Raw genomic sequence first — 25,289 nt, 5'->3', positions numbered from 1 at the left:
CCAGCTTGTATAGCTCTGGAGGGTGAATTTAAGGGAAGAAGTTCTGATTCATTCAACACAGAGAAGGAAGACCCTCCAGACTCAGAAGGGTTTTGTCCTGGGGCTTTCATCCCACCATTGAGCTTTTGAAGGATCTGGGTAAAACACATTTCCTCCCTGAGACTCAGTTTCTCTAATCTGTAAAAGTAGCCAGAGAGTCTTGCTTAACTCCTGAAGTAAAGATGACAAGAAAGAGTTTGCAAAACAGAGAAGAGGCATAGGAATCTGAGAATCAGTTTAAAATGTAGAATTTCTTTTTTTTTTTTTAAGATTTTTTTAATTTGTTCATTTGAGACAGAGAGATACAGAGAGAGAGAAAGAGAGAGAGCATGAGCATGAGCAGGGGAAAAGGCAGAGGCAGAGGCAGAGGGAGAAGCAGGCTCCCCATTGAGCCAGGAGCCTGACATGGGGTTTGATTTCAGGACCAGGAGATCGTGACCTGAGCTGAAAGCAAACCCTTAACCATCTGAGCCACCAGGTGCCCCAAAATGTAGAATTTCTTAAAACATATTTTAGGTTAAAAGATATAGAATGTTTCCATTTTTATGAAAAGGAAAAAGAAAATATTGCATATATATTATATATGTGTGTGTAATATATGATATATATGGAGAGAGAGAGAATTTGCATTAATACAGAAAAAACGACAGCAGTTACCCAGCAAATATTAATTGTCAGTGCTTTCCCAGGAATTCAGAATAGCAGAGGAAGAAAGGGGAAGCTATTAACATTTTCTTGCAAATCCAGTTTTGTTTGATTTTGTAAAAACTTAGCAAAACAAAAGATGTATTTACATATTAAATATATAACCTCAAAAAGTCAAAAATGAAAAGTATTACCATAGGAAAAAAAATCAAAGCAAAGGCCATGAATAACTCATTTACAAAGAAAAAAAGAAAATTCATTTACAAACAAGAAATACAAATAGCTAAACAAGAAAAAAGGCTCAATCTTAGAGTGATCATATAGATACAAATTAAAACAACAATGAAATTCCTTTGTGTGTGCCTATCAAATTGTAAAAAGTGATAAGAAATAACGACCAAAAGGTTTTTGTTCTTGCCCCAGAGAGAGGGTAATCATGATGAGGATTAGCAGGAAAGGAGGGGGGGATACCCGCACCCCTCATGGTGATGACAAGTCCGTCCTGTCCTGCTCCCCGGGTGCTCTGATAGAGTCATCTCGAGGACAAGCAGAGATGACAGGACAGAGTCCCTGCTTCCTCTGGTTTCTACCTCCTCCCCGTCATGGAGACCCGCCGTGGCGTCCGCTGGCCCACTGCTGCCCACCAGGGACATTCTATCCTCATCAGACCTAAATCCCCCTTCTTCTGATAAAGAGTCCTGGATCCTGTGACAAAACCAGAAGAGATTGGGAAGGTGCCTGGTGCACGCAGACTGATCCTTACTTCCAAAGGAATTGCTAGGTTCAGAAGAGAATGCCCATCGTGGGATCAAAGGTCATCTCTGTTAAGCCTCTGCCTCTAAGCAGCTCTACACCAAAGGCTTTATTTGGGTGGGTTTTTGTGGGAATACAATGCCATACTAGGAAAAGCCATTAGCAATCATCTGGTGCAATAGCCCCATTTTATATAAGGGGAAATAGAGGCATAGGGGGGCTTATGAGAAATTCAAATCACCCAACTGATTAGATAGAGCTTTGTTTAGAACCAAGGTCTCTTGACTCCCGGCCCAGTACCCTTCCTTGCTCAGATCCACCATTGCCGTATCTTTTTGTGTGTTTGGACCTGATCTGTTCTTTAATCTCTGTATATTAAAATCTATTATCTCCCTGGCTATGGCTAAAAATCCCACTTGTTCACTCGCAGAAGATATTAAGCATTCAAATGTAGATTATAAAGGAGGAACAATATAGTTCTGATTCAACTATAGTAAATAGCATTAATAATAATCTATAAATATCAACAAGTAGTGAAATAAAATCATTCTAAAGAATAAAAAGTGTTAAATAAAACAATAAAAAACCCTAATTACGTCACAATATACATACGCAAACCACAAGGAGTTGTTAATGTGCTTGGCACAACGCCCCTGCCTCTGTTCTGCTCAGCACCCCCTTGATGGAGAGATCTGCTCTGGGAGAGAATGAAGAGGGGAAGAAGCAACCCCAGACTGTAATTCAATCTCTACCCAGAATTTGGATTCAGTACTTGCTTGCTGCCTAAAAATGAGTCCTGGTGTTAAGTAGAATTCTCTTTTTAGATTCTCAAGTAAAAAGACGCCTAGGTGGCTAAGTGGTTAAGCATCTGCCTTCAGCTCCAGGCATGTTCCTGAGTCCTGAGATCAAGACTTGCATCAGGGTCCCGTCAAGGAGCCTGCTTTTCCCTCTGCCTGTGTGTCTGCCTCTCTCTCTGTGTCTCTCATGAATAAATAAATAAAATATTTAAAAGAAAATAGATTCTCAAATAAAGACCAAAAATGGTGGGTAAGAGTAGAACTAGAGAAACTTTTGGTAAATAGCCAGATAGTAAATGTCTCAAGTAAATATCCTCCATTTACAATGACTGCCCCAATGACCTCAAAAGCAGCCAGAGGTGATGCATAAGTAAATGATTATGACTATGTTCTAATAAAACTTTATTTATAAAAACAAGTATGTTGGGCAGCCCGGGTGGCTCAGTGGTTTAGCGCCGCCTTCAGCCCGGGGCGTGGTCCTGGAGACCTGGGATCGGGTCCCACATGGGGCTCCCTGCGTGGAGCCTGCTTCTCCCTCTGCCTGTGTCTCTGCCTCTCTCTCTGCATCTTTTTGTGTCTTTCATGGATAAATAAATAAAATCTTAAAAAAAAAAAGTATGCGGAGGGGCATTTGGCCCACAGGCAGCTATTTGCCAACCCCCTGGTTAAGAGCATGGGCTTGAGAGTTAGACTTGAATTGGAATCCTAACTCTGCTGCTTTATTTCTGAGACCTTGAACAACGGGCATAATAAATGAGGCTGGTGAGGGAATAGCTACTCAGTGGAACACCGCTTCACTCGGGCATGTTGTGGATGCTCATTATGTGGAGCCTAAACAGGTAGGACACAGCCTGCTGTGCTGGAAGGGGCCTGGGTTCTCATTTTAAACCAACTTCCCTACCAGCCACTTAACTTTAGCCAGGACTGTTATTTAATAACAGCTCCAAAACTCTGTTTTCTTGGCTGTAAAATAGGAAAAGAAACTCATTTATCACCAGGACTTTTATATACACCATCCTACCTAACTCTCAGAACAGCCCTTGTAATTGTTACTGTTCTGTCCCCATTTTTACAGAAAAGGAAATTGAGTCGCAGAAACCAGATATTTACTGTCATGATATTTCTTTCCACTCAACTGTGTTGCCTCCTAGAAAACGAGAAGGGGGCTTCATAAAGCATTCCAATCCACACAACTACGAACTCCTGTGTCACCCACCTGGTAACTGAATCTCCTCCCAACGTCCCTGCCCAGCCTCTGCTTCCACACCACCAGAAGAGGGGAGCTCAGTACTGCCCTGAACAACCTGTTTCCTCCTTGGTCAGCTCTGACTATGGTGAGGTCTTGGATTGAATGAACCTCCACCCCTGTCACTTCTGTCGAGTCCGGAGGCTCTCTTTGAGGACCTCCAAGACTTTATCACCCTTTCTCTCCTGGATGCTCACCCAAGACCTGATGACAGCTTTTATACCCCTTACTTCCAGGCCCTGTATCGCAGTCCAGGGGCACGGTATGGAGGCCCCTGGCCTTCCTGCTGCCCCACCCTGGGACTGCCCCAGTGTGTCTATACCCGTGGAAGACTGGCGCCCAGAATAGCGTTCCTGCCCAGCGGGCTGAGATGTCACGAAGGTGAGTCAGCTCATTCCTGTGATAACATCTACACAGCCAGCCTGGGAGGCAGGTGCTTCTTGCACTGGAGGGATGGGTTTGGGACACAGAGGAGCCTCTTCTGTCCTTGCTGAGCCTTCCCCTGAGGCGGGGAGTAGGGGTAAGGAGAAGAAAGGTCCCTCTTTCTGAGAACAACTTTTGAGAAAGAGGTATATCAGCCTGACTTTTACAGAAACTGGGTCTTTGGGAACCTGCTCAAACAGCTGGGGCAGGAAGGACTGGCTCAGAAGAGGACAAGACCACAGTGGAAACAGACTTTGTGATTTCCGAGGCTGAGAGGATGAGGAGGCCTCGTGGTGGCAGTGTGATCGTTCAGAAGACACCTATCCTCCTAGCTGCTGGACAGGGCCGCTGGGCTGGAGCCAGAGTGCTTGGATCCTATTCCCAACCATGTTGAAAAACTCTTGTGACATTAGACCCATCATATCTCCTTTCTGGGCCTTAGTTTCCATGTGTGGATGATGGCATGGGGGCTCTTTCAGCCTCTGCAAGAGTCAGTATGACATAGTGGTGGGAAGTGAGAGCTCTTGGTGTGAATCCAGCTCTGCCTCTCCTAGCTCTTTGACTGTAGGCCATCTTGGTTTTCTCATCTATAAACGGGATAATGACAAAGCGCTCCATATGCCTGGTCCTACTCAGTGTTCAATACACGCTGGTTGTTGTGGTGGACATCTTGGGCTCATCCCCCTCCATATTCTGACATTCTACTAGTGGGTGTGGGAGAAATGGGGTGCATGAAAGTGGTAGGGCTGTAGGTAAGATGCTGAATGCCCCCTGGGTCCAGTGTTGAGGCACACTAGGACTTTAGTCACCCCAATACCTACACACGTCCTGCATATTCTTCCTTCCAGGCCTTTGCCTCCCCTTCTCCCTCCCGACTCCAGAATGCCTTTTCTTCTCTCATTCAGTCCTGCTCACCTTCAAGGGCTCTACTCGAGCACCATCTCCTTCCAGAAGTCTTCCATGGCCTCTTCCTCTGCTGACACCTTACAGTTCCTCTTTGTAAAATCCATACTTGGCAGGCTTCTATTTTTGCATTATCTGATGGGTAAAGCAGAGCTAGAGGAAGGGCTAACTATCCATGAGGCCCAGTACCTAATACCTGTGATATATTTAGTGACCCACTAAAATGTTTTCATTCTTTCTTTTAAAATCAAGATTAGAAAAGAAACAAACAAAAGAATATGTAGTAATGAATCCAAGCTGAGTTATATTCATCTTTATACCTACATGGTGGTATTTTAAAATATTTTTTTGATGGAGCTTCCTCCATGAAGGGTGCATGGAGCAAAAGTACTCAAGGCCCAGGAAAGCCATAACATGGCCCCAGCTGCAAGGTTGTCTGTGCCTCACTGCACACCCATGTCCAGCACAGGTCTCTGCCCAGACTGCAAGCCTGTGAGTTCCATGAGGGCAGGGATGCAGTCAGTGCCGCTCACTGCCATATCCTTGGTGCCTAGCACATGGTAGGTGCTTGATAAAATATGTACGGTGGAGGAATGGCATTCAGAAAGGGTTGGGAGGTGCACATATGCCTCTAACACTCAAGCAAGGGTATTTCCTGTGTACCTTTGTTTCTGTCTGCAGAAAGCACCTAAGCAGAATCAAACCCAGGTGCTTAGAATCACAGAGTCATAAGAAGTGGGAGTTTAAGGGGATAATTTATTCATTCCACACACATTTCTGAACACCCATGATGTACAGGCACTGAGGGGTCTTACAGAGGGTCCTCAGGGACTTCCAGAGGTCTAAGAACATGTGAATGTGTAAAAAAATGCACGTGTAAAATTTCCTTCCTAGAGCGACCTGCTGACATCAGACTGCCAAAAGGCCAGGGTCTCCAAAATGTGAAGAACTAGTGGTTCAAGCCCATGATCTGATAAGCTTTTCACAGTTGGGTCCATTGAGGCAAGGCTAGGACTTGTGCAAGGTCACATAACTAGTGAAGGGCAGAGGTCGGCCCCTCCAAACCTTGACATCTCCAGGAGAAGACCCTTTCATTCACTGGCAAGGGGTGGCTGAAGTAGGGCCAGCAATGGAGCTGATTCTGGATCTCTGGATTCCAAGGATCCCCTCTTCTGAATCCCCAACCCCCCCAGCACACACGCACACACGCACACACTCACACACTCCCAGCTGTCTTTCGCAACATCTCCCAGGTTCACCCATCAGAGGCCTGGTGTTGGGCCTGCCTCAAGTCAAAAGCAGATAACCTCTCCCAGGGATGTATAAACATCCAGTGGGCGTTCGGGGCAGAAGAATGTGGAAATGGGTTCTTTTCCCTGTGAGCACTGGACATTTTCTGCCAGACTATGTCGAAGTTACAGTGACCTCTCAGACCGGGGCCTGAGGCCCTTTGAGTCCCCATCTCTCTGGCACAGATGTTTTCTCACTATAAGATGACATTAGCAACCTCAACAAGGAAGGTTTCTCAAGCACTGGGATCCCACACTCTCTGCACGTGCCTTTGTCTGAGCCCCACACTTTCCGTGGCTTGCAGCCCACAAGCAAGGGATTGCCAGCTGTGGGCTGGCCCTTCCTTCTGAAGGGTGTTAATGGTGGTACCTACGGGAGATTTTATGTGGAGACAAGTGGTTTGAATTTAGGGGGAGGACACAGGGGAGCTAATTAGAAAGCCTAGTTGTGGTAAATAGATATTTGTTTTATCCTACTTTTTAGAGAACTAAATCTTAGAAAAACACAACTGACCTTGAAAATAAGCAACACCTTTTCTCCCTCAGCTACAATTTGTTTCCAGGTTAAAAAAAGAAGAAGAGAAAAGGAAAAAAAAACAAAACAAAACAAAAAACAAAAAAACCTCTCCAAAAATTTGGTCAAAAGAATCAAGCAGAAATGTGCTGAAGCTCTGTCCAAACCTAGGGACCAGAAAATTTGGCAGGCAATCCTCCCTGCAACTCCAGGAGCTGGGGGTTCAGTCTCAGCTCCCAGTAGATGCAAGGGAAAAAGGTACAGGGTTGGTGGGGACAACTTCCTAGAACCCCACCCACCGTCTGCCTAGCATTCCAAACAAAGTGCTGCGAGCTGTTGCCAATGTTTGGAAAGAGGAAAAAAAATGAATACCACCCCATCTTGATTTAATTCTTTTGGTTGCTATTTGCCAGTTCCACTTCATCTAGGGGAAGTACAGAGATGATTTCTGGATGTGTTTGGAGTGATCTGGAATCCATTTTTTGGAAATAGAGACCATGTCATTGAATTACATGATACCCCTTACATGGGCAGCATGCATGTTCACACACACACACGCACAGGCACATGCACACAGGCCCATGCGCACAGGCACACATACACACATACACACATGGGCACACACTCACAGCTCTGCTCAAATGACACACTCCTCACCAGCCTTCTCTTTGGCCCTCCACCCAGACTCTTCTGTTTCCTAAGGACTTGCAGAGAACTTGGCAGGTCTCTCTCTTCCAGAACTTCCTATGCTCAGCCTCAAATCAGAATTACTCAAGCAAATGAAAATCTCTTTCAGTTGTCAAGAGAGAATTCAAAGGCCCCCTCACACTAAAAACAAAGAGTAACAGAATCAAGTTTCTTAGAGTCAGAGACACCAACAGAACCTCCTTTCAGGATAGTTGTGAGAGTCAAGTGCCTCAGGCTGGCCCAGCGCATAGTGAGCACTCAGCCAATGTTTGATGAGACCCATGGTGGCAGGAAAGTAAGTGCTTGAGGCTGTCATTCCAGCCAATGCACCTGCCCCACAACAAATCTAAGATTGTAACACATTGAGGGCTCTCATACCTGGGTGCCCAATGACATGCCTTTTGGAGGCCAACCAAGCAACTCTGTAGAAAATGGGACCATAGAGAATGGAAATTGAAGGGATCATTTATTCAGTTATGAATTCAACTAATATTTAGTATGTTATTAATCTTATGATTGGATCCTAAATCCTAAACCAGTATAGTCATTGACCCCAAGCTGGAATATATCTCAGAAATTCATCTTCCCTTCCCAAGCATCTCCTGAATGGATGGCCATTTGGCCTCTTGAATACTTCTGACAATAGACCTCCACGGTTGACATGTTGAGTCAGAAAGTGCATTCTGGTGTTGGGCTGAAATCTGCTTCCTGAAATATTCATCCATTGGTGATCCACTTCTGTCCTTCAGGACTTGTCAAGTCTGCTGCTCCTCTTCCCCAGCAGGTCTTGGAGCCAAGTGAAAACAGCTCTCTTGGCCATGCCTACCTCACTGCCAAACCACAGGTCTCTTCAGGGCCAAAGTGGAATTTTCTGAAAAAGACAAGAAAATCCCCCCATGTCGTTGTGGTTCATATGAACTCCCAGGATGTGCGTGCATCTTGTGATCTTGTGTTTTTATCTGGCAGAAAAAGCCCAAACTGTCCCCAAATCCTGAGTCCATGAGCTCCAGTGGCAGGTCTGGGCTCTGAGGGCACATTCCCTAGTGTACATGGGAAGCCAGAGTCACTAGGTTTGTGCCACTTCCCTCTTGACCCATTCCCTCAAAGCCATGTCCAGATGAGAAAATGCCCATTTCAGAGAAGGAAGAAGGAAAGAATTCAAATGGAATCAGGAGAACTGGGTCCCCACACAGACAAACTGCAACTTTAGGAAAGTGCCTCTCTTGAACTCAATTTCCCCATTTGTGTAACAGACTGAATAATCCCTGAAGGCGTTTCTAGAAGTAAAGTTTGGACAAAGAAAAGAGAAGTACTACACCTCGATAGAGGCAGCTTCTGCTGGGGTCACAAACTTCCCGCAGCAGTTATTCCCCATGTGCCGGGTTCTCCTACAGCAGAAGGGGCTCGCAGCTGTGCCTTCTGCCCGGCAGGGTCTCCCCCCTGCTTTTCACATGCTGACTGCTCTCATCCGTCAAGCCTCTTCTCAAACATCACCTTCCCTGAAGGCCTCCTCCGGTCACTTGCAAACAAGCTGGTCCCCCTCATCCTCTTCTCTCCTGCCAGCCCGGATCACGGTCAGAAATGTTAGTCCATTGTATTTGTCTGTAATGTTGGTCTCCTGATAATGTCGGCCCCAGGAGAACAGGATCCCTATCTGTGGTGTTTACACAGGGCCTGGCACATAGTAGGGATCCAGTGCATGCTGAAGAAACACACAGGTGAACAAATTAGTGAATGAGTGCATGGGCCAGGCTGGTGGTGCCCTGTGGATCATGCCCCACCCGAGAGCCACTTTCTCCTTTTCCTCTTCTTCCTCTCCTTCCTTCCTTCCTTCCTTCCTTCCTTCCTTCCTTCCTTCCTTCCTTCCTTCCTTCCTTCCTCCTGCTCTTGTCCTTCCTTTGTCCACATCTGTCATTTTTATTCCAGCTGCCAAGTGTTTATTCTTGTTCCTCCTTCCTCTCCTCTCCACCTGTCCACCTCACATGCACCTCAAGGCCAAGATGTGCCATGCTACCACCGCCTCCATGAAGCCCACCAAGGTATGTGTAGTTCACAGATGTCTGCCTCTCAGACACCTAAACCCCTTATTGACCTGGTGCCCAGCCATTAACGACAGACTTTTCTGGATGCCTTCAGACGATAGCCTCTGGAGGAGGCAGGGAAGGCAAGTGTAAAAAAAAACCCACTACACCCAGTATACAGTGTTACCAGACCTATCTTCCTTCACAGGTGACCGTATCAAAGTCTTCGATACTCTGTCGAAACACACTGAGCAAGTGAGTAGGTCCACATCACCCTCCAGCCCAGGTCATCTGGCTTCCTGCACCCTATGAACACCTGCCCTGGCTGTTTACTGCTTTAATGTTTATGATGAAAATTTCAAACCAAGATGGATAGTACAACAGGCATCTCTATGCCCACTTTGTGGCCTGGTCTTTTAGCCCCTCATTAACCATTGTTCTGTCCTCTGGGATGAGTTTGCATGTTTGTTTTCTTAGACCTCAAGTTCGAAGCATCAAGTTAACCACTCTGCTGTATTCATGACATTTAACCGCCATTGGTCCTTGCTGCCCAGGTGATCCATATGTATTTTTTCTATTCCCTTTTATCCTCATTGACCTCTCCCATCCTACACACACACACACACGCACGCACACACACATGCGTGCACACAAGTGTTCTACTGGTTTCACGCACACTGTTTAAAATGAAGTGTGTACTGATTTTTGTGTGAGTTTTTCTTGTGATAAAATATAGACAACATAAAGTTTACCATCTTTAAGTGTATGATTCAGTGATACTAAGTACCTTCACATCACTTTGCAACCATTACCTCCATCTATCTCCAGAATTTTTCCATCACCCTAACAGCAACTCTGCTCATTGATCACTAGCTGCCCATGTCCCCCTCCTCCAGCACCTGGTAACCACCACTCCACTTTGTTTCTATGGATTTGCCTGTTCTAGATACTTCATCCAAGTGGCATCATACAGCATTTATTCATTTGTGTCTGGTTTATTTTACTTAGGATAATGTTTCTAAGACTCACACCTATCATAGTATGTATCAGAACTTTATCCCTCCACATGAGTGAGTAATATCCCGCTGTATGGATAAACCACATGTCGCTTATCCATTCACCTGTTGATGGACACGTGCATTGTTTCCTTCGGCCACTGCATAACACTGCGATGAACTTTGGTACGTAAATATCTGTTTCAGTCCCTGTTTGTAATTATTTTAGGTCTATATCTAGGAGTGGAATTGCTGGTCATATGGTGATTCTATGTTTAACTTTCTGAGGAACTGCCAGTCTTCCCCAGTGTCTGCACCATTTCACATTCTAACCAGCAATGCGCAAAGTTACAGTATCTCCATCTCCTTGTCAACACTCGTTATTTTGGGGGTTGTTTTGTTGTGTTCTTTTTTTAAGATTTAATTTATTTATTCATGAGAGACACACACACAGAGAGAGGCAGAGACACATTGGTGGAGGGAGAAGCAGGCTCCATGCAGGGAGCCTGATGTGGGACTTGATCCCAGATCTCCAGGATCATGCCCTGGGCCAAAGGCAGGCGCCCAACCGCTGAGCCACCCAGGGATCCCTATGTTGTGTTCTTTAATAATAGTCATCCTAGGGGGTGTGAGGTGGAATCTCGTTGTGGTTTTGATTTCCATTTCCCTAACAACTAATGATGTTGAGCATCTTTTCATATGCTTGTTGGCCATTCATACATCATCTTTGGAGAAGTGCCTGAATAGGTCCTTTGCCTATTTCTTTTTTTTTTTTTAAGATTTTATTCATTTATTCATGAGACACACACATACACACAGAGAGAGAGAGAGAGAGGCAGAGACACAGGCAGAGGGAGAAGCAGGCTCCATGCAGGGAGCCTGATGTGGGACTTGATCCCGGGTCTCCAGGATCACACCCTGGGCTGAAGGTGGTGCTAAACCACTGAGTCACCCGGGCTGTCCCTAAACCCTTTTTTATGGGCTGCCCTGCCCATTTCTTAACTGAGCCGTGTGTGTGTGTGTGTGTGTGTGTGTGTGTGCGCGCGCGCGCCCACGCGCACATATGTTCTTAATTTGTAGGAGTCTCTATATATTCTGGATATTAATTCCTTATCAAATATATGAGTTACAAATATTTTCTCCCATCCTATGGGTTTTCTTTCCACTTTCTTGATCTGTACCTTGGTGCACAAAAGCTTTTAATTTTGATGAAGTCCAATCTACCATTTTTGTGTGTGGCCTGTACTTGGTATAGTATTTAAGAAATCATTGCCATAGCCAAGATCATAAAGATTTTCCTTTATATTTTCTTCTAAGATTTTTGTGGTTTTAGCTGTTAAGTTTAGGTGTTTGATCCATTTTGAGTTAATTTTTGTACCCGGTGTAAAGTCAGGGTCCAGCTTCCTTCTTTTGCATGTAGCTATCTAGTTTTCCCAGCACCATTTGTTGAAAAAACTGCCCTTTTCCTATTGGGTGGTCTTGGCACCCATGTCAAAAGTCAGTTAACCATATATGTGAAGATTTATTTCTTGAATCTGTATTCTATTCCACTGGTTTATATGTCTGTCTTTATGCCATAACTGTTTTGATTGCTGTGGCTTTGTAGTGCATTCAAAATAAGGAAATGGGAGACCTCCAACTTTGTTCTACTTTTTCAAGATTGTTTTTGGCTATTTGGGGTCCTTTGAAATTAGATATGAATTTTAGGATGAGCTTTTCTATTTCTACAAAAAAGACTATTGAGATTCTGTTAGAGATTACATTGAATTTGTATGTGTGTATATGTGTATTTTTTAGTTAAGTGATTGTTACTATTTCTTTGCTTCATCTCTTTTCACTCTATTTTCAAGATCCATCCATGTTGCTATATGAACATTCAGTCTGTCATAGCTCCCTTCTGCCAAACCCTCATGATTACCCATCTGCTGGAGGGACTCAGGTTCCTTTCAGTTCTGCATGACCATAACAAAGCTGCAACACCCCCACGAGCAGGCCCCCTCTGGGTGAGAATCTCTGTGATATATCCCCAGTGCCAGTATCTGTGAAATAATTGTGACCCACCAATACTTATGAGCCCCTCATGAGGCGCCAGGTGCTATGTGAGCACTTTATATGCATTCTTTCATTCTGTGACTATAATAACAACTCCGAGAAATGTGCTAATATTGTCATTTTATACCTGAGGGAACTATGGCTCAGAGAATCATGCAGTTAGGAAATATTAGTTGAAGCCAGGTTTAGAATGCAAGGCAGCCTGGCTCTGGCCCCTGTAGGTCCCATCATTGCACTCCAGGGCCTTTGGACCCATCACAGAACTTACAATTCTGGGCCCAACTTATAATCATTTAGCTTCCCTATGTGCTGACTGCATACCAACTGCCCAGTGAACACCCGGGCTCTGTGGGACTTGGAACCCAGAGAGGGAAAGGGACTGACCCAACATCATCAGTAGCTGGGAGAGCAGAGTGAGGCCTGGAACTCGGTGACTTGACCCCTGCCCATTAGGGTACTCCAGACCAACGGTCAGGAAAAGGGTCACAGTGTGCACATCTCCCACAGTGAAGGCCCTTCTGGCAGCCCATAAATCCGGCTGGACCCTGCTTATCCTGTTTACTGGATTAGTGGACTGGGTGTCTCTGTATAAATCATCTGGGGTGATTTACAGGGAGGCCCTGGAAGGTCCAAGGGCCCGACTGACACAGGCCCCTGGGGAGGGGCAGATAAGTGCCGCCTGAGCCCACGGGCCTGTCTCCCAGTCCTGGGTGAGGGCTGATGACCTGGACCCACTGCTCTACCGCCCCCACCAGGGTGAGGCCCTCTACATCCGTGCTTTAATCTGCCCTCCTTTCTTACAGGCTCCTGGCAGAGTTTAAAGGTTCCAAAGGCAAAGGTACTGGTATTCTTAGGGACACTTTCAATCAGAAGTGTAAAGTAAGAACAAGGAAGTACAATAGGAAATTGTGAAAGAACATAGAGCCAAACTGTGAGGGAACCCAGGCTGCCATCTTTTTTACATAAGATGGTAACGAACTTTCATGGATTTTGTACCCGTGCCAGGTACTGATTCACCTTCTTTTACCTCATTTTACTCCACAATAGACCTATGAATCTCCTACTCTGCAGATGAGGCCAATAAAACACAAACAAGTTAGGGACGCCTGGGTGGCTCAGCGGTTGAGCCCTTGCCCCTGGCTCAGTGTGTGATCCCACGGTCTCAGGATCGAGTCCCACATCAGGCTCCCTGCCTGGAGCCTGCTTCTCCCTCTGCCTACGTCTCTGCCTTTCTCTCTCTGTGTCTTTCATGAATTAAAACAAAAACAAAAACAAAAACCCACAGACAAGGTAACTGACTTGACCAGGGCCGTGGTCACAAAACTTGAGTCCCAGTAATGAAGGTGTGATGCAAACCAGGCAGTCTGCACCAGAGCCGTGAACTCCACTTCACCATTCCTCGCTCTGTTTATTCAGTACATGTGCTGAGAAAGGGGTATAAGTTAAGGTCTGGCCAGCATATGGTGAACAGTGTTCAAGAGATGGGCTTTGCAGTTGGAAAGGCCAGGATTTAGGTCTTGGCTCTGCCACTTACTAGCTTGTGACATGGGCCACTCACTAAATATTCTGCGTCTTGGTTTCCTTATCTATAAAATGGGGGTGATGATAGCACCTCCCTCATAGGAGGACAGGTCCCCTTCAGGTGTATTTTGAGTAATAAGGTAATGTACTTAAAATATCCTTGGCACAATGCTAAGCGTGTGGTTAAGCATTCAATAAACGGTAGGCTAGTACTGTTGTTGTTTATGTTTACCCTGATCTTAAGGAGTTCATAAGCCAATGGTGAAGACTCAAATTTACACAAGGAAGTCCAAAGAGGTTGAAGCATAACAGTGCAGGATGAAGGTCACCCCAGAAGGGGTGGTGAATTTTAAGAGGAAGAACTAGAAACCTCATGGAGAAGGTAGCTAGGACCTGAGCTGTGAAACCCAAGCAAGATTTCCTAAAACTATGAAGGTGAAGAAACACAGATAGAGCTTCCTTAGCAAAAGTACATGGTGGGTGATAGAGAACATGCCATCAACCTCCATCCCGTGCACTACTGTTTGCACCTGTCTCCCCTCCGGCTGTCATCTCCATATCAGTTGAGATGGTGTCTAATTCTTATCAAGTCTTCTCCATGCCTCCTAATGATGAATCATAACAGATTCCAGTACATGATATGGATGGATGGATGGATGGATGGATGGATGGATGGATGGATGGAGAGATGGATGGATGGATAGAGAGATGGATGGATGGAGAGATGGATGGATGGATGGATGGATGGATGGATGGATGGATAGAGAGATGGATGGATGGAGAGATGGATGGGTGGAGAGATGGTTGGATGAATGAATGGATGAATAGAGAGATGGATGGAGAGATAGATGGAGAGATGGATGAAGAGATGGACAGATATATAAAATGGGTGGACAGGGAATAGGAGAATGGATCGATGCATGGATGCATGGATGCATGGATGAGAGTGTGGTTACGGTCAGGTGTAAGAATGGCAGCTGCCTCATGAGTTCCTACTTTAGGGCCTTTGTCCTTAGGGTTCTCTCTGCCTGTATCATTCTCCAAGGTATTCCTTTGGTTTAGCTTTCATTTAAGGCTCTGATCAAATGTTACTGTCTCAAGGAGGCCTTCCCTGACCACCCAGTCTAAAATAGAACCCTCTTTGACTCTCTAATAGTGTTTATTACTCCCTAGCATAGCAGGTATGTGCTTGTATGTTCTCTCCCAACAAGTGTAAGTTCCATGGTGGTAGATGTTTTCTCTACTTTGCTCACTCCTTTGTCAACAGCACCTACTACATGGCCTGGCATGTAGTCAGCCTCTCATATACATTTGTTGAGTAAGCTGAAGATCTAATAAGCAGCTAGCGAGGAAGGGTGAAGTCCAATATTGGAAATATCTGAACATCTTTGCAAAAGTTGAAAAAGTGCTCTGTAGGGTGCCTGGGTGGCTAAGTTGGCTAAGGATCTGCCTTTAGCTCAGGTAACAATCCCAGGGTCTTAGGATTGAGTCCCACATGGGGCTCCCTGCGCAACAAAGAGTCTGCTTTTTCCTCCACCCCTCCCCACTGCTCATCATCTTTCTCTCTCTCATGCTGTTCTTCTCTCTCTAAAATAAATACATAAAAATCTTTAAAAAAAAGAAAAGAAAAGAAAAAGTACTCTGTAAATGATAATGCTGATATTTTCTCTCATTGGTTCCACCAGTGAGAGTGAAGTTCCCCCCCATGAGTGTCTCACTCTCCTCTCTACTCTTGAGTTATTCACTGTTGAGAGTTTGGGCTAGGGTTGTAAACCTCACTTAGATGGTTGAAGAAATTGAGGCTCAGGAAAGCTGAGAGACTTGCCCAGGATCATACAGCTACTCAGCAGCGGAGCCAAATGTTATATCCATTCCACCTCAGGTATTCATTAGGTACCAGTCGTATGGCCCATGGGACATACTTTCTGGGGGTTGCAGTTCTCCTTACCCCAGGTCCACCCTGGGCAGAGCCAAGCGGTGTGGTCTCAAGGGAACAGAATCACAAGCACAACAAGCAGATACACTTTTCTGGCCTACCCCCGGCCTGGTTAAGCCTGCTTAGCCCCACAAGGCTCCTGGGCAGCCAAGATGGGGAAGGAGGCCACTCTGGGCTGACTGGAATGCTCTCTCAGTTGCCCAGATGTCCTATTTCTCCTCTCCTGTTGACCCAGGTACCACTGTGTACAGGCAAGTTCCATTCATATCTTAACTAATATTCAAAATAACCCATGATCCATTACCATCCCCATTGCAATTGCCATCCTCATCAGAATTGAGGTCTGGGGTGCTTAAGTGGCTTGCTCAAGGCTACACAGCTAATGGGCAAGAGCTATGACTTGAACTCCGAGCCTGTATCTTTCTGATTCAGGAGCCCGCACCCCTACCTTGCTCCTCCTGCACCCCATCCCCAGGCCCCCTCTCCTCAGCTCTATCCCTGCCACTGCTCCACACCTTTCTTCAGGAATCTCTGCTTCTTCCACATGACACCATCTTGCTTTCAATTGTGCCCCTCAACCCCCAACCCTGACACTTCTCCCCGTCCCTCTGGGTTTCTTCCCTCACATCCACAAACATTCTCAAGTCTTCCCCATTTTCTATAGGAGCCCCACCTCAGTTCTTTTTCTCCTTCAGGCCACCAGTCTCTCTTCCTACTGTATTTCACCCCAAAATTTTGGGGTCAAAAATTTTTGATGTGTCCTTTCTGGCCAGCACTCTCCACAAATGACTTGGTCATTGGACAGACCTGGATCTCCAGACTGACTCTGCCACGGGGTTATGGTCTGACCTTGATCAAATCATAGGCCTCTCAACCTCCTCACTTGTAAAATGAGGATATCACTATTCTTCCCTCCTGGGCTCTTTGCAATCACCGGCTGAGATGAAGAATCCAAGCTAAACTTATCATTGTCCGCTGTCTCCCCAGCCCTTGCACAGTCCTGGCACGTGTAGACTTAACATCAAATATCTGGTGGGTGAGAAGTTGAATGAGTTAATGTCCTTCACGTGGGGCCTTTCCTCTCCACCACCCTTTCCAGCCTGGGCCCTCGGTGCCTGTGATGGTAATTTTTTTATTGTGTTAAAATATACATAGCATAAAATTTACTATTTTAACCATTTTCAAGTGTACAGTGAACTGATACTACCTATGCTCATATTTTGGTGCAAACCACCATCATATCCAGAACTTGTTCATCATCCCAGCAGAAGCTCTGTACCCATTAAATGCTAACTCCCCATTCCTCTCTCCCCTCAGCCCATGGTAACCACTGTTCTGCTTTCAGTCTCTGCAAATTTAACTCTTCTAGGTCCCTCCTAGAAATGGAGCCATACAGATACTTGCCATCTGTGGTGGATAATTTCATGCACCAAATTGATGCCCATTTGCTTGGTCAAACACCAGCCTAGATGTTGCTGTGAAAGTATTTTTTAGATGTAATTAACATTTGAGTCAGTAGACTTGAGTAAAGCAGATCACTCTCCATAATGTGGGTGGGCCTCGTCCATCATTTGAAGACCTTAGGAGGAAAGATTGAGTTTTCCCGGATAAAAAGGAATTCTGCTTCCAGACTGCAACAGAGAAATTCTGCTCACGTTTCTAGCTTTTGTGCTCAACACTACAACATCAACCCTTTCCTGAGTTTCCAGGCTGTTGGCCTCCCTTACAGATTTCAGGTTTGCCAGCCCCTACAATCATGTGAGCCAATTCCTTAAAATCTCAATTTCTGTCTCTCTCTCTCATTCTCATATATATGTATCATATATTTGTATCAATGTGTGTATACGTCCTCTTGGTTCAGTTTCTCTGGAGAATGTTGACTGATATATTAGCCTGTTGCCTCTACAGAAACCTTATTCCCATCTTCTCATCAGCCTAGATATCACCTCCTCTAGGAAGCCTTCTGGAGCATTCTCACATGGGACACTTGTATGGGGCCATTTGCATGAGAGAGTCCTGGTAGGCAGCTAGTTAGAAGCAAAGTTCTTGGCTTGGCCATTTCTCTACCTTGCCCCAAGAGGCCTTGAGTACCCCAGTTGGAAGCTTCCAGGGCATGTGAGGATTTCTGTCAGGCCTGGGATCTGACAGCAGAACAAACACCCAGGACTGCTCTCTGGCTTCCTGGTGCCCGTGGAGGCTGTGACAAGGAAGAGGAGGATGGGGCTGCTCCTCAGGACCCCAGGCTCCATACTACAAGGTGATTGGGAACCTGGTTTGGAGCAGGTCTGCTTGCTTTTGAATCCCAGCTCTGCCACTTACAAATCATTGTCACCTTGGGAAAGCCACTAATATCTGTTGGGCTTTCTCTTCTTCAGGATGAGAATAATAATGCTTATCTCAGAGAGTATCTGGACCTTTAAATGAGGTAACACCAAGCACCTGCACAGAGTAATCACTCTATAAATGGCAGATACTATTATTGTTGTTGATGCTGTTTTTATTATTAACCAGGTAGCTTCAGCCAAGTGGCATAACATCTCTGTCCATTTCCCCATCTCTAAAATGAGGTCGGAAATAACAACAAATGCGTCACAGAGTGGCTCTGGGCATTAAACGAGATGAAACATGTAGACTGGGGGCACCTGGCTGGCTCAGTCTGGAGAACATGCGACTCTTGATCTCCCGGTAGGGAGTCCGAGCCCCCGCCCCACGTTGAATGTAGCCATCACTTAAATAAATAATGTAAAATCAAAACAAAACACGCCGCTCTCCATACGCAAGAGCTGTTCCCGCAACAACATTTCTTATGATCACTCTCATCATTTGGGCCGGCCAACCAGAGGAGGCCCCTTGATCCCTCCAGCTCTGAGGGATCTGAGGATCTGGGTGGAGGAACAGCCGGGCGGCAGCCTCCTCCCCGCCCTCCCCGCCCTCCCCCCACCCCTCAGGCCCCTTTGAAGTCCCCAGGGCCCCACCCCCCCACCCCGGGCCCGTGATAAATGTCCCAGCCCTATAGGTTATGACTTGCTGCCAGATTTGACGTTAACCATCATGCCCTGGCTGGGTGTTTGAAGAAAGTGGCTAAATGCTGCTGGGGCTGATGGGGGAGATAGCCGCCGAGGCCGCGCTTTGAAAGCCGGCCGCCCGGCGAGCGCGGGCGAGGAGGCCGGCTCCGCGCAGCTGTTTAGTCTACCAATCACCGTGGTGACAGCGAGTCTGTGCGCCCAGCGGCCGCCGCGCGGGGAGGGGCCTCCCCGGAGCTCGGGGCGTGCGCGCCCTTCGCACCTCCGCGGGAAGCCGCCGGCGGGGGGCTGCAGACAGACAGACAGACAGACAGCCGGCCTGGAAGCGCAGGGAGCTGGGCTGGAGGGCGCCCCTTGGCCGCAAGGGGTGCGCCTTCCAGGAGAGGTTCGCGTCGCGGGCCGCGGGGGCCCGGGTCCCCCCATCACCACCACGCGGCGCCGCCTCCTCTTGCGGTGAGTCCTCGGGCAAGATCTCTGATGCCCCAGGCTCGGTCTCCTCATCCGTCAGATGGGGGTGCACAGAGCAGCACCGCTCTCAGCCCGGCAAGTGATGCGTGTGAAGCATCCCGCGCACAGGCGGTGCGCACAGGCGCGCGCTCAGCAGGTGGAAGCGGCCTTCCAGGTTGGGGGGGGTCGGGGGGTTGGAGGCATTAAGAAAAAGTCACGCTTGCTTTTTGGCTCCCAGTGTGTCCCCAGACTCCTCATCCCAACTTCACCCTTCTCCATTCATTTGTTCTTTCAAACAACTTGTCTCCAAGGCAGAGAAGCATCATAATTAAAAATAATAGCTACCATTAGTGAGCACTTACGACCTGCCAGGGACTGTGCAGAGCACTTGACATGTCACAGCCGACCGGAGAGAAGAGCATTAGTATGAAACCACTTCACACTGTGGACACCGAGGCTCAGTGAGAACCACTGGCTTAGTGAGCAGCAAGAAAAAGCACCAGCCCGTTTGTCTCTTGGGTTGTAAGTGGTGCCAGAGGATGGAGACGTGGGTTCCTAGGCCATTTGCTAGCCAGAAACGTCCCTCATCTGTAAATTGGGACACCTGACTTCTAGGGCTGGTGGGACTTTTAGGTGATGAAACAGTGAATAGTGCCTGGCAGTTAGCAAGGTCTTAATAAATGGTAACTGGTGTGATTTTTGGTTGCCTCCTCTGTTCTAGCCTGTGTAGGGAACGGGGACCCAAAGCTCATTGTTTCAAAGCACTGGATCCATAGGCCAAGTCAGGTTATGCTGCAGCGACAAATAACCCTGTACCTAGTGCAACAAAGGCTTGGTTCATGCTCAAGCTGTGTGTCTAACACAGGTGGGCAGGAGTTTCTGTTCACCCAGGATCTCCAGGACAGCCGCTGGTGGCTCCTCCCCCTAGATGCGCATTTCCAAGATCACTGGCAAGGTGAAGAGAATGTGGTGAATCACACAGGCTCGCCAAGTTTGTATCACCGACATTTTATTGGCTACTGTAAATCACATGGTTAGGCCTAACCTCAAAGGGAAGTATAATTTTATGGGTTAGGAAGGGGGAGTAACGACCACTTGCGAGTCCCCATAGTCCAGGAGGGGAGGCAGATCTGTAAACAGCTACCCTGATGGAGTATTATCCTCACTAAGCATCGTGTGAACACAGAGAAGCGATTTTGTCGGGAGGTCTGGGCAGCCTACATGTCAGAGGTGAGCTGAGGCCTGGTGTTTAGACCAGTGGATCATCCTGACGCTGGGAGCAGGATCCATGGTTGGTTTTTAAGGATCCAGGAATTGCCTGAAACTATGCAAGATCTTGTAGATAGGTGGGTTTGTACATTTTTCAGGGAAGAACTTCTTAACTTTCATCATCGAGACTCAAGCTCACCGGATGACATCCATGCCTGTCTCCTGACATCAGTCCATCTATTACAATGAACCTTCAAGTGCCATGTTCAAAGTACTTGTGGCACACAGCCTGGGAAGTTGTAAAAACTGCAGAGTCCCAGGACCAGCCTTGACCCACTGAATCAGAACCTCTGGGGCCGGGGCTAGGCAATCTGCATTTTAACGAGTTCTCAGGTATCCCTGATGCACCCCCCACCACCACCAACTTGGCTAATGAAGCATGGGAAGGAAGCTGTGACTGAAGTGTGGTGAGGGCTGCCAAGTGAACGAGACCATCTGTGGCCTATGTGTCCAGGGTTCAGTCACACACTGTACCTCCTTCAATCTTCATAGCAGAAGGGTAGAGGAGAAGGCGCCAGCTCTCTGACCGGCCTGGAGGAGGTACTCAGTAGATGACACTGAGGGAGAAAGACAGGACATGAAAAGGGTATCGAAAAGGAAGGAACCAACTAAAAATATGCACTCTGGAACTAGTCAGCCCTGAGTTCAAATATCAGCCTGGCCAGGAGCAGCTGGGTGACCTCGGACAAGACCCCTCCCCTCTCTGGGACCATCTTCTCCATTGGCCCAGAGAATGATTGTCTTGGCTCCCTCCCGGGACTGTGCGCACAGCCCAGGCTCTCTGGGACCACCGGAGAATAATAATTGTTTTAATAATTCCTATGCTCTGTCTCTGTAACTCCCTTCAAGAGGTGGACAGAGAGAAAACCCGAGGTGGTTCCACTTTAGGTTCTAGAGGCAGGAATCAAGCCCAGGCACAGCCCTTAGGCCTCCTGCCCCAGGTGTGCGAGGGCACACTCTGTCCAGGATAACAGCTACTGAAGTAGGCGGAGCCCCAGGACGCAGGGCCGGTGGTCAGATCAGTGTTGCCCAGCCTCCTCTGTGCTGAAGGAGAACGTAGCAAGTGAGTTCAATATACAAATTCCTGGCCCCACCCCTGGCGGTTCTGATTCTGTGGTTCTGGATCAGGTCCCAGAAACTGCATTTTAACATGTTCCTCGGGATTCTGATCCTCAGCCAGGTCCTTGAGATCCTGCTCTGAACTCCAGTTGATTCAGAACATGCAAGTCTGGAACTTCTGATAAAAAGATGAAGGTCCCGGTTCACACGGGACCCTATGCCCTGTGACCTTTGACCCCCATGAACCCTTTCCTCCCCAGGAGGCTACCTGCCCACCCATCTCCATGATGCCCTGTGCTACCCGTCTCCTCGTGGCTTGAGGCCAGGAGAAGGGGCAGCTGTATTATTAGGTGAGTTGGGTGAGGGAAGAGGACTGGACTGGGAGTCAGGAAACACAGCAGCACAGACCCCTCTGCTCGCCATCCCCTTCAGGCGTCAGAGCCTCCGCTGCTACCCGTGGATGAGGGGCTGACTCCCCTGACAGGAGGTCAGAGGTGGAGGCTCACCAGGGCCCACCCTGCACAGCGCCGCTTCTGAAGCCCTGCACCTAACTGTGTTTTGTGCTCTCTAAGGAGAGCCCCAGAAAATCCACCCTGGGCCCTGGCTGAGATAGTGGCTGTGCAAGTGCCAAATGAGGGACAGCCTGGGCGCGGCTCTCACCCGGGAAACTCGGCACCTTATGAAGGGGAGAGATAAGACCCCCTGGGTTGCCGCGGGAGCACCCCTCCTCCGCCTGCTTTGATTTCTCCACTCTCTCCCAGCGGAGCCAAGCCGGAAACCTGCCTGGGAGTTTATCAGGGGGGAGTGGCAGGGCAGGGGATGAACTCTGCAGACCCCAGTAGGCCGGGGCAGGGGCCCTGGCTACTGGCTGTGCCCCAAGGGATCTCCACTTCAGATTGCTGGTGGCGGGGAGGAGGGGGGCTATTGGACCCTCGGGGAGGAGCCCTCGGCACCAGAGAGGTTAAAGCTAAGTGGAGCCCTCACTCTCCTGCTTAGGACCCTCCAGGGGGCTTCCTCTCTGCTGGAATAAACCCAAGCCCGTGCTCCGCCCACAAGCCGCCCCCACCCCGGCCTTTCTGAACTGAGCCCTCGCTCAAGGGTGCTCCAGCCATGTCTGCCTTTCTTCCCTCCTGGACTGCTCCCCGTCTCAGGCTGTTCTTGCTCTAGGACTCTGGAAGTGGCTCGTCATATCTGGAACCCCTTCCTAGATCTTTTTTTTTTTAAGGATTTTTATTTTTTATTTATTCATGAGAGACACAGAGCGAGAGAGAGGGAGAATGAGAGGCAGAGACACAGGCAGAGGGAGAAGCAGGCTCCATGCAGGGAGCCCGATGTGGGACTCGATCCCGGGTCTCCAGGATCACACCTCGGGCTGCAGGCGGCACTAAACCGCTGCACCACCGGGGCTGCCCCCCTTCCTAAATCTTCAAAAGACTCCTCCTCTGGGTGTCTTCCCAAATGGCACATCCTGAAGAGGCCTCACCCAGCTGCCTTTCTGAGGGAGGCCCTCCCACCCCACTGTCACACTATCATCACTCTGGGTTTTATTCTTTCTTATTTTTTAAAGACTTTATTTATTTGAGAGACAGAGAGCATAAGCAGTGGGCCGGGGGGGGGGGTGCAGTGGATTGTGGAGAGGTAGAGGGAGAGGGACAAGAAGACTCTTCACTGAGCATAGAGCCCTACTACGGGGCTCAGTCCCAGGACCCTGAAATCATGACCTGAGCCAAAGGCAGACACTGCTTAACCAACTGATCTGCCCAGGCATCTCTCTCTGTTTTATTTTTCAGAGACTAAAATTCATATTTGTTTTTTGCTTCTTGTCTGCCTCTGCCATAAGGAGGTGAGCTGAGAGTCTGTCCCCAGTGTTGAGGACAATAGTGGCCACCCACTGGTGGCTCAGAGCAATTTGCAGGATGAGGGCTATAGACCTGTCAAGCCACCATCCTGGTCTCTGGGCAGGGACAGACATAGGGAGGTAGGGGGGCTGTGCCAAGAGCCCTGCTCTGGGGAGCCCGTGTGCTTCCCATTGTGGTAGAACAAAGGCACTGGGTGTATTTTAAAAGGCAAGCACCAACTACTGGTTTCCGGTGCAAGCCTGGGGGCTGGCTTGGAGGAGGTGGTTCCATACCTGGTCTCCAGGCCTGGGGAGCTTGTTACAAAGATGGCTACCTGAACTTCCCCTCCAGGAGCAGGTAGGAGGGGAGGGATCCTTGGGCCTCAGTGGTCAGAGGGGGGCTGCGCGGTAAACAAGGTGAGCAGGAACATCTCCCCAGCATCTCCCCAGCAGGGTGGGCAGGAGAGGGTCACAGGGAAGCCTGGACACCTCCGCTTGCCCCAGGTGCATGACTCCAAGGTGGAATATGGTAAGACTTGGGGAGGCCCTGGAGAAAGGAGGCTGGGCAGGGCTTCAGAACCCCTGGCCTCCTTCCAGCCACGCCGCCCCCTCCTCCCAGGACATCCACCACCTCCTGTCCCTCTGCGCGCACTCCGCTGCCATCAGAGACCAGCTCCCAGCCTGCCTCACACCCTCTCCCAGCAGGACCTGGGCCAACTCTCAACCCCTGCGTCCCCCACCTGGGAAAGTGAGGTGCTTCGGGTGAGAGCGCCGCTTGGCCCCTGAACTGGGCTGGGGCCATGGCCCAGCCACACACAAAGTGGGTGGCCATAGGAAAGTCACTTAAAAAGAATCTCTGAGCCTCAGTCTTCTTCTCTGTAAAGTGGGATAATAAACAAGATAGCGCGAGGGGTAAACGCGCTACTGCGTGCAGGGCCCCGACAGCGTCCGGCGCGCCCCAGCTCGGTGAGCGCGGCTCAGGCTCTGCCCGCCGAGCCTGGGGCGCGCATCCGAAGCCTCCGGGCCTGCGGGCCGCCTGCCCAGCCCTGGCCTCTAGCGCCACCTGCTGGCCCCGCGAGCGCGGGTGTCGCAGCCGCGGGACCGGCCCCTGCCCCGCCTCCGCGCCCTCTCCCTCGTCATGTCAGCTTGGTTTGGGGGCTTTCAGAGCGTCGTCGGGGTCGAGGGGGCGGGAAGAAGGTTTCTCTGGAGGGTCTGGCTCAGCTTGAGTGCAGAAGACGGGTCCCCAAGGCGGACGCGGGGCTGCTGCTGGCCGGTATCGCTCCTTCCGCCGGGGACGAGCTGGGGCAGGCCGGACGGCCGCGGGGGTTCAGGACAGGTGCAGATCTCGCGCCCCCCGTGCCCCCCGTGCCCCCACTCGGCGCGCAGGGCCACGCAGCCACCGCACGCGCACAGCAGGGGAGCAGGTGCACAGGCCAGCGGTTCACGCAGTCTCCCTCACCCAGAAACACGCACCCACGAGGTTAACTCCGTTTGGGCTTTTTCTGGCTTGATTTGCTTAAGGTTTGTCCCGCTCAACACTTCCCTTCCCTCCGTGCCGTGTCCCTTCCGTAGGGAGACGAGGTCTTCAGTCACTTCCCGTCCGTACGTATCCCCGGCCCCCGGCAGGGCGTGCGGCTGGCACACAGCTGGCTCCGCACCGCGGTTCTGTCCGTGAGCCGGTGAACAGGACTCCACTCACCGCACAGACAGGCAGCGCAATCCCAATCACGCTCTCCGCTAGCGACGATGCCTCCCCTCCACGCGCAATCTTGGACGTAGATGAGCCCACGAACACTCGAGTGCACACACACACACACACACACACATTCACAC

The sequence above is a fragment of the Canis aureus genome, chromosome 4 (assembly GCF_053574225.1).
Source record: "Canis aureus isolate CA01 chromosome 4, VMU_Caureus_v.1.0, whole genome shotgun sequence".
NCBI lineage: Eukaryota > Metazoa > Chordata > Mammalia > Carnivora > Canidae > Canis > Canis aureus.
This window is presented reverse-complemented; position numbering follows the sequence as displayed.